Consider the following 10,098-nt stretch of genomic DNA (forward strand, 5'->3'; position numbering starts at 1 on the left):
CATCAAAGCTGAGATAGAACTGACTAGTCAAAGTTTGGAAAGTTTGTACAGTAATTGCATCAGCTGTCTACTGTTTGTGGATTGTAAAATAGTACAACTACTTTGGAAAACTGCTTGGCAGTTTCTTTTAAATTTAAGCATACAGGGTGGGGATGCATCCCAGTGGCAGAGTAGTTGCTTAGCATGCCCAAGGCCCTGGACTCATCCCCAGTTCTGCAAAAACAACAAAGAACTTTAAAGATACAGATACCCTAGGACCTAACAATTCCAATCCTAGGTATTTCTCCATGAGAAACAAAAACCGTTATAAACAAAAAGATCATATAAAATGTATTAATCTCCTGGGGCTGCTGTAACAATCCTGGTGGCATAACAGAGATTGATTTACCAGTTCCAGGGCTAGAAATCTGAGGTTAAAGTTTTAGCAGGGAAGTGTTCTCTCTGAAGCCTATAGGGCCCTTCCTTGACTCTTCCAGCCTCGGGAAGACCCCTGGCCTTGCGTCCTGGGCTTCCTTCAGTCTTCTCCATCTCCACATGGTGCTCTCTCCTTGAAGTCTGTATCCAAATTTCCCTTTTCTTGTACACATACATGCCATGAGCAAGCTGTGCCATCAACAGAAACCAAACCCATTTGCATCTTTCCACAATGTCAGAATTTGTTGAATAACAAATTCACAAGCTACATCACTTTCTGTGGTGGCAATTCAACAAATACTTGAGGGTCACCTGATAGTCATAACCCAGGCAAACACAAGTTCTTTTATTCCATTCCAATCTTAATTTCCAATAACACTCAAATCACACATCATATTCCACAAAATTATATATATATATATATATATATATATATATATATATGCGTGTGTGTGTGTTTATGTGTATGTCACAGGCTAAGAAGGGTTAAGGTACCACATGATTACAGGATGCTGTGCCCAGAGTACAGACAGAGATGAATGCCAAGTGTCAAAGAGTCACTGTAGGTAGACTAAGGGGTCTGCCCAGCCAGTTCCCCAGAGTTCCTAAGGCCGAAGGTCTGACTGCAGTCTCAGTCTCAATGTCAGCTTGGGTTGGGCCAGGCATGTTGTCACAGGCTGGAGAAACCGTGCTGTGCTGAAGCCCAACAGAACCAGAACTGAGGTTCACTGCTGTGGCAGTTTTCCTGGGCTAGATTTGTGACAAGTGACCAGGTGATGGGATCAGACTGGGGGTTAGGGGAATCCTCCATTTACAAGTCTCAAGTGAGGGTACTGCATCTGGCAAGGTTGATAAGCTCCATGTTTGGTGTTCTGATACAGCTTGGGAGAGCCATGAGTCCAGGTGCTCCATGATAAGTCAATGCCAATAAATAATTTATCTATCTGTGCCTTATGGTCGTGCTGGGCAGGTGGTGGCTGTACACTTGTACAAACAAGGTATGGAGTTGATCCACCTGGCAGTGCTCCTCAAACTGGAGCAGCTCATGGCAAACTACTGCTTTACAAAATGGGGTAATCAGGTTTAGGCTCCATCTGAAACTGCTGTACTGCACATCATGGAGTAACTCAGCTGGCACAGTCTGCCACCACAACGCTGGTCACCGGGCTGGGTCTGCCCTGCTCTTGCATTACTTTGTCTTAACTTGGCAATGTCTGCCAAGACTGTTTCCAAATTTGCCCATAGGTTCTAGGGGCAAATGTGGAGATCCTAGAGCATGTACCATCTGATGGGATATTTCCACAATCCCTCTTCACTGTGAATTGTGCCTTCAAAACAACGTGTGGACTACACCTGGAAGCCATTTCACTTCTGTTATGCAGATACAGTTCTTACCAGAATGAAAACACAGTTGGAAACATCACTGCATCCATCATGACACTGAGCAGCTTCTCTCCAAGGAAGAGGCCAGGTGCCCAGGGGCTCCGTATGAAGCTTTCAGATACCCAGACACTTGCAGGGTCCTTCTCGGTGTGGGCTCCTCACTGGTGAGCTCTCACAAAGTTTAGCCACTGCACATTTGGGATTTCCCTGCAGTATGAATTCTTGGAGGTCTGTAATTTGGGAGCTCTGATGAGAGGTTTTCCACATGTTCACACTTACTTGATGTGTCCCTGTGTGAATCCTTTCATACCAATTTCTGAGCAGTCCCCAAGAGACTTGCCTTGTTGCCTACAGCAATGCTTTTCTCCCGTGGGTGTTCTGTGACACTGAGTACCTGGGAGCTTTGGGCTGGCCTCTACACACTCCATAGGAGAAGTGTTTCTCCGAGGCATGAGTTCTCTGTTACTAAGTAAGACCTGAGCTGCCAGTGCCAGCCTCCTCCCCCTGCTGCACTTTCCGGCTCTCTGCGTGTGTCCACCGGCCTTGAGTATGCATGAACTACAAGTGACAGGCTTCTCCCAGTCATTTATTCATAGGGCCCCTGCCCTGTGAAGGGTGTGATAGGGATGGGCAAGCTCTGGCCAACACACTTCCCACATTCCTTGAAAGGTGGGACTCTCCCCAGGGTGAACTCCCTGAATAAGATGTGAATTCTGAAACTGCCTTCACGCTGTTCACATTTTTGAGATGGCTCTCCTGTTTGAATCCTCTAATGCCCACTAAGTTGTGACCTGATTGATGGTATTTCCACTTCCTTTGTGTTCACAGGATTTCCCTCCAGTGTGAATGAGCTGTGATTTCTGACTGAAGTCTCCCCATGTGTGATGCCACCAGGCACCAAGTCACCTGGTGTTAGAAAAAGTGGGAGCTCGCTGGAAACCATCAAGCATTTATGGGTTTTCCTCCACTGAGAATTGTTAGATATTCCCTGAGATTTGAACCTAGACTAAAATCTTTCCCTAATCCATGACACTCTTTGGTTCTTCTCCAGTATGAATTTGCTGGTGTAGAGTAATACCTTGGTTGCATTTTATATATGTATACCCACATGTGCACACACACACACACATATACATATGTACGCACATATATACACAAACATGTACGTACATGTATATACATATACACATGTGCACACATATACATATATACATGCATATATACACATACACACCTATATACATATACACATGCACACATATACACACATACATGCATATATACACCTATACACACACACACCTGTATACACATGTATACATACATACATATATACATGCATATATATGCACATATATACATGCATGCACACATATACGCACATATATACACATGTACACATATACACACATACATATATACACATGTATGCACATATATATACATATAGACATATAGACACATACACATAAATATACATATATGCACACGTATGTCACCGTCCAGCGGGACATAAAGACACGTACACCTCAGATTGTCATGAAGCAGCTTCTTTTTTCGGATCCCAACAACAACAAAAAAATCCCAAAAAGCAGTCTCACCCTCAATATATAAGCAGTCTCATGCATAAGCAATTTCGATCAGGTATGTCCACCCAATCCTGTTAAAGGTCAAGCAATCTGGAGCTTAAGCATACATGTAGCCAATTGTAACAGCTTCCTGTTTTTCTCCAGGCATACCAAGCATGCCCTTTGGCTCCCTGCCAGCCCACATCTCCCCCTGTTTGTTTATAAAAAGACCGGGCCTGTCTTAGGTTGTCCATGACAGAGCAACATCCTTACCCGTCATCGGAAAATGAAGCTTATGTCTTCATTCCCTGTCTTAGGTTGGTATGAGCTCTTCACGAATCTTACCCATCTCTGACTACTGGTCTAGCATAACCAAACTTGGGGGGAGGTTCCCACATAACCTGCTAAGTCGTAGGAGCCATTTGGGAAGGGGGCTAAGTCAGGAGAAAAGGGTACAGTAGGTAACCCTAATGTGGAATTAGTGGTAAGAATAGGAGGATATAGATTGGAAGAGTTAGTAAGGGGCAAAGGGCAAGGCCACACCTTTACTATCCCCCATAGGCAACGCACGGCTCCTCCATTAATATGGTGAGGGATCATGGACAACAGCAGTTGGAGGAACTTCCACATCTTCTTGTTGTTCTTGGTTTTCTACTGAGGAAGCCTTGACCAATCTTTCAGGCACCCAAGTTGGCGATTGTGCGTCCTGCGGGAAAACACAAACAGACCCTCGGGTCCAGATTAATACCGGATCCGGGCCTTTCCATTGTCCCAATAGAATATGCTTCCAGAGCACTCGAGGTAGATGTTTTTTATGAGGCTCTGAATGACGGTCAGCAGCCGATCAGCCCTCAGAATGGAGATTTAAAAAATTTAAAATGAACAAGGCAACAGATAATTTGTCCTTTGGGGATCTGTATGATGCCCCTATTCCCCCTTTTTGTTTATAAAGCATGTTTTTAAGTGTTAAATGGGCACACTCAACAATGCTTTGTCCAGTAGGATTATAGGGAATTCCTGTGACATGTTGAATACCAAAAGTGGAACAAAATTGTTTAAAAGCCTGGGATGTATATCCCGGACCATTATCTGTTTTAATTTGTTTGTGGACCCCTAGGATGGAGAAAGAATGTAAACAGTGTGTTATTACATCTTTGGTTCTTTCCTCCAGCATGAGCAGAGGCCATAATAAATCCTGAAAAGGTATCTATTGACACATGGATGAATTGTAGTTTTCCAAATTTGAATAATGAGTTACATCCATTTGCCAAATATGATTGGGCTGAAGCCCTTTTGGATTTACTCCTAATGAGGGGTTAGGAATAAGTGTAGCACATTTAGCACAAGACTTGACTATGTCCCGAGCTGTTGCCTTAGTAATCTGATAGCGTAAACGTAGAGTAGAAGCATGTACGTGAAATTTGGAATGAATTTTTTTTTGCATTTTCAAGTGCATCAAAGATATGTGGGTCTCTGGTGGCCATGTCTGTTAAATCACTGTGTAAACTTAGAGGACCTGGAAGGCCAGTATGAGCCGGAACATGCCCAATTAAAAAAAGGCTTTTTCTATCCCAAATAAGTTTTTGTAAAGATTGTAAATACTTAGCAATGGTGGAAGTGAGGGAGATCAGACCAGTTAATTCTAAATTTTGAGTAGCATTAACAACGTATTTGCTATCAGAGAATAGATTAAAGGGCTCATGGTGGGTTCCAAATACTTCTATAGCTACTAATAGTTCTGTTTGTTGTGCAGATAGAGTATTAAACAGCAATGTTTCTGTAACATTATTTACAGTAATAACACCCGTACCATTTTTTGATCCATCAGTAAATATAAGGGTAGCTCCTATAATAGGTTCTTTTCGGGTGACTTTGGGGAAAATTATAGGATGTTTACTCCAAAATTGGAGAAGAGGATCAGATGGCAAATGATTGTCAAAAAACAGCAGAGGTACTAGTAAAGACTATAGCCCATGAATTTGAATTATTAATAAGATATTGTATCTGATCAGTAGTATAAGGAGTAGTTATTGTCGAGGGATGTGACCCAAAGGTGGAAAGGGATACTTTTAATGCCCTAAGGATTAATTCTGCCACAGATTCAGTAAACAAGGATAAGACCTTGTTAGGGGCATAATTCATGTGAACCCATAGAATAGGACCCTTTTGCGAAAACACTCCTGTGGGTAACTTATTTGTGGCCAAGACAATGAATGATAAAGATTTAGCTAGGTCAGTACGATCAAGATGAACTTTTTCCATAGCTGTTTCAACAAGCTTGAGAGCTGCTCGAACCTTAGGGGTAAGCACTTGCTTAAAAAGAGGGTCAGAATCACCTTTAAGAGTGTCAGTCAGGGGGCCCAAACTTGAGGTGGGTAAGTGAAGGTAAGGTCTAATCCAGATAATGTCACCTAATAGCCGAGATTCTACATCAGCCCATTGTCTGGGGGCCCCCCCGTGTAGCAAGTACATGCACCCCTACAACTTGGAAAAGAGTGGTGACCTGGATTATACGCCGGAGGGCGCGGTGCGGTAGGGGCTAAATGCCACTGAGAGAACTTCTTTTCTAGCTCTGTCTCAGACAGTTCCTGTTCTTCAGAGTCACATCCCTGTTCTCAGTCTGCACATCTACTTTCTCTTTCAGAAGCTTGACTTGATTGTTCTTCTTTTACAGTTTCTAATATCTCTTCCCCTTCTCTTAGCTGTTCTTGAAATTTTGGTTCCCTGGAAGTCAGACAGAAACAAACTAATGTCCATATAGGCAAAGTACCAAGAGGGAGAGGCGTTAAGAGAGCCTTCCATGCAAATCCGTGAAATTTAAACAGAAACCAAACAAGAAAAAGTAACAAAAATATTAACACAACTAACGCCTTACACACATTCATTTACTACAGGACGTCCTTTGCTGTCTCTTGGGACAGCCTTCTGTTAAGTTCCCTCACTAGGGGAGCCTTCCATTAGTACCTTAAGGCCACTGTTTCCTCAAATAGGGAAACCTGCTAGTTGACTGCTAGTTGACTGTGCTAGTGAAAAATTTTCTCCTTTATTACTTACCTGAGCGCTTACTGTTCCCCCGTACGGGCCACCAAATGTCACCGTCCAGCGGGACATAAAGACACGTACCCTGAGATTGTTATGAAGCAGCTTCTTCTTTTTTTGGATCCCAACAACAACAACAACAACAAAAAAACCCAAAAAGCAGTCTCACCCTCAATATATAAGCAGTCTCATGCATAAGCAATTTTGATCAGATATGTCCACCCAATCCTGTTAAAGGTCAAGCAATCAAGCATACATGTAGCCAATTGTAACAGCTTCCTGTTTTTCTCCAGGCATACCAAGCACACCCTTTGGCTCCCTGCCAGCCCACACACATATACACATATGTACACATATATACATAGACACACATATACACACACATATACGTGGACACATATATTAGTTGTAGGTGGACACAACACCTTTATTTTTATGTGGCGCTGATGGTCGAACCCAGAGGCTCAAGTGTGTTAGGTGAGTGCCCTTCCACTGAGCCACCACCCCAGCCCCACCTGGGTTGCATTTGAAGCTCTTGCCACATCTGTCACATCTATGGGCTACTGTCTTCTGTAGAATTTTTGTGACTTTTTAGGCGATGAGTGTCGACTTGAAGTTTCTTCCACATTCATTACATTTCAGGTCACCCTTTCAGGGAACAGTTCCTCCTGGGATATGGGCTTTCTCCCAGGGGGCCTTCCTGAAGCATTCCCTGAAGGTGCTCCAGCAAGTCCTTGCCTTGGGCCTCAGCAGGAAACCCTGAAGGAGTGTTTCCAGTGCTCTACATGTGGCGGTCAGAAGCCTCCACTCCTCAAAAGCATCCTTCCTTCTCAACCCCTGTTGATCTGCATTAAGGAATCTGAAAGGGAAAGAAAGGAACAAAAGACACCATTTACTGTGGGGACCTGGACTTAGAATGACGTCAAGCAGGAAACTCGCTCATGCCAGGGGGAAGGGGAGGGCACAGAGTGATAAGGAAGAAGCCTGGCCGGAAGGGTGAGGCAGAGCCACGCCGAAGTTCTCAGAACTTCGTTGGATTGGGGGGTGGGGAGCTAGGAGAGGACCCGCTGCAAGGAGCCCAAGTAGTTACTGGAACGAGGTCACCTAACAACCCACCACGTAACTCAAGACAGGCACTCCCTCTGCAGCGGTGGGCCAGACCAGGCCATCCATGCCACCCTTGGGCTGTCACCAGTCATGGCCAGAGCTCTCCCTGCCTTGGCCTGACCCTCAAAGGTACAGTGCTGGCCTCCCATTGGTCCAGGGAAGCCTTGCCCCCTCCCTGGGGCCAGGTTTCTTCCCTTGTTCTTCCCACAGCCCGTTCTTGCGGGTGACAGTCTCTGAAGGTGACATGACTGCCTTCCCAAGAGCCCCCCTCCCTGCACACCTGGGCAGGGCCCTCTCTGTCCAGTCTCAGCCCGGCCTTTTCTTCTCTCCTTTCCAGCTGGGACATGTCAGGTGTAGGGCCCAGAAGCTCACCTGGAGGAGGAGAGAGCCCATGTACGCCTGCCGAGTCCAGGTCTGCCAGGGCAGGAGGGGAGAGCAGGCTCAGCCAGTCCAGGCGGGAGGGCTCAGGGTGGGGAAGGTGCAGCGGCACATGCTGAGGGGTGGAGGGAGTGGACGGGCAGGTGGGCGCAGAGCAGGGCTCACCCCAGATCAAACTCCCAACGTCTCCAGTGTCACGCATTTGTAGATCCCTGCTGGTGAAGACCTGGATGCTTCCGTCCCTCCCGTGAAATGCACAGCCACTGTGCCAGCTGGCACTGACCCTGAGACAGAATCCTCTGCTGGTCAAGAGTCCCAGAGCTGCCTGTGCTGTCTTGGGAGGGGTCCAGAGGGTTCTGCAGGGAAGGGGACTGGGGCCCTGCTGTCCCCACCTGGCAGCACCCCTGCAGGTGGGAGGGTCTCCTCTGATGACACTGCCACAGGCAGGTAAGTTCACTGACAAGATCCTGGAGTGACGTTAGCAGGCACTGCTAGAGGTCAATCTTAAGACAAAATAAAATCACCTCTTCATCACTTACTTGAAGGATTCGGGAATCAGTCCTTCAAGAAGTGACTGATGTCCACAAGGTGGCCAGGGTCAAGCAGAGCCCATGGGAAATACTGACGGCACACAACAGGGTCATGGTCTCATCGACCTCTGCCTGCCTGGCACCTCGTAGCCCCAGCTTCAAGGGGATGGGATCACCCCGGCCTGAGGCTTCTTCAGGCCCTGTGGCTGGATGGGTGGCCATAGCGTCTCCAGAGGATCCTGGCCTTGGGATGAGGCTGGGGAAAGGTGCCACGCAGGGCCATCCAACTCCAGTGAGGACCAGGAATTAGCCTCCATGTCCTCTGCAGGGGAAGTGGCTTGGTCAGCCTGACACCTGAGTGGTAGTCCTGCCTGGCCCATCTGTCAATGCTGGTGTCTGTGCCATTCACTCTGCTTCCTATCTTCTTTCTGCTTATCTCGACGTTTGATTAAGGAAATCTTCCAGCAGAACAGTCAGGAGAGCAGTGAAGGCCATGCGTGTGCTCCCCTGGGGTTCTACAGCTCCTGCCTGCCCGCAGTGGTCGGGACACAGCTCCCTAACAGCCTGGCAACAAGGCTGTCATCTGCACCACACACCTGAGAAGACTCCCATACCCCGTACCCTCCACAACAGCCAGGCAGGACTCAGCCTTCCCTGCATCTCAAAAACACCCAGGAAAGTTTTTGGCAGACCAGGACCAACAGCCACACCAGATGCCCCGTTATCCTCTTCAGCATCTTCAATAGAAAACAGTCCTCCCACACTCTTTGATTAATGTCCCTCTGTGATATTGACTTCTTTTTTCTAGACAGGGTCTTCTTGTTGTCCAGGCAGATCTCAAACTCCTAGGCTCAAGTGACCCACCTAACTCAGTCTCTTGAGTACCTGAGAGGACAGGTGCACAAGTGTGCCCCGATGGCATAAAAGGTCACCACCTGGTCAGTCCTGGGATTCTCTCACAGTGAGATCCAGGTTGTCCCCTGTCCCCTGTACAGGTGGCCTTCTGAATCCTCAGGTTTCACATCTGCAGTTTCAACCAGCCATGGATGGCAAATATTTTGGGAAAAATAAGCTGCATCTGGGCTGGGTGCATCACATGGCCATGCCTGTGATCCCAACAGCTCAGGAGGCTGAGACATGAGGATCTTGATTTCAAAGCCAGCCTCAGCAACTTAGAAAGGCCTTGTCTCAGAATGCTGGGGATGTGGTTCAGTGGTTAAGTACTCCTGGCTTCAGTCTCTGGTACCAAAACAATAAACAACAGCAACAAATGACAATAAAAAACAATCTGCCGGGGCAGGGGTTGAGGCTCAGTGGTGGAGTGCTTGCCTACTGTGTGTGAGGCGCTGGGTTTGAGTCTCGGCACCACTACAAATAAAAGAATAAAAATAAAAAGGCCCATCATCATCTAAAAATATATGTAAAAAAACCAAAACAACCTGCCTCTGTACTGAATGAGTATGGACCTTGTCCCCTGTCATTATGCCCTAACCAGTACAATGTGACACTAATCACAGTGTTCACACCTACCAGGTATTGTCAGTAGTCCCGAGATGAGTCAAAGCAAGCAGACGCTACCCCTCTGTAAGAGACTGTGGGTCCACACATGTTGGCGCTGCAGGGCCCCTGGGACCAGCACACACTAGCTCCTGAGGAGGCAGGCAGGGCATTGCGGCGAG

Source organism: Sciurus vulgaris (genome assembly GCF_902686455.1).
Source record: "Sciurus vulgaris genome assembly, chromosome: 1".
Taxonomy (NCBI): domain Eukaryota; kingdom Metazoa; phylum Chordata; class Mammalia; order Rodentia; family Sciuridae; genus Sciurus; species Sciurus vulgaris.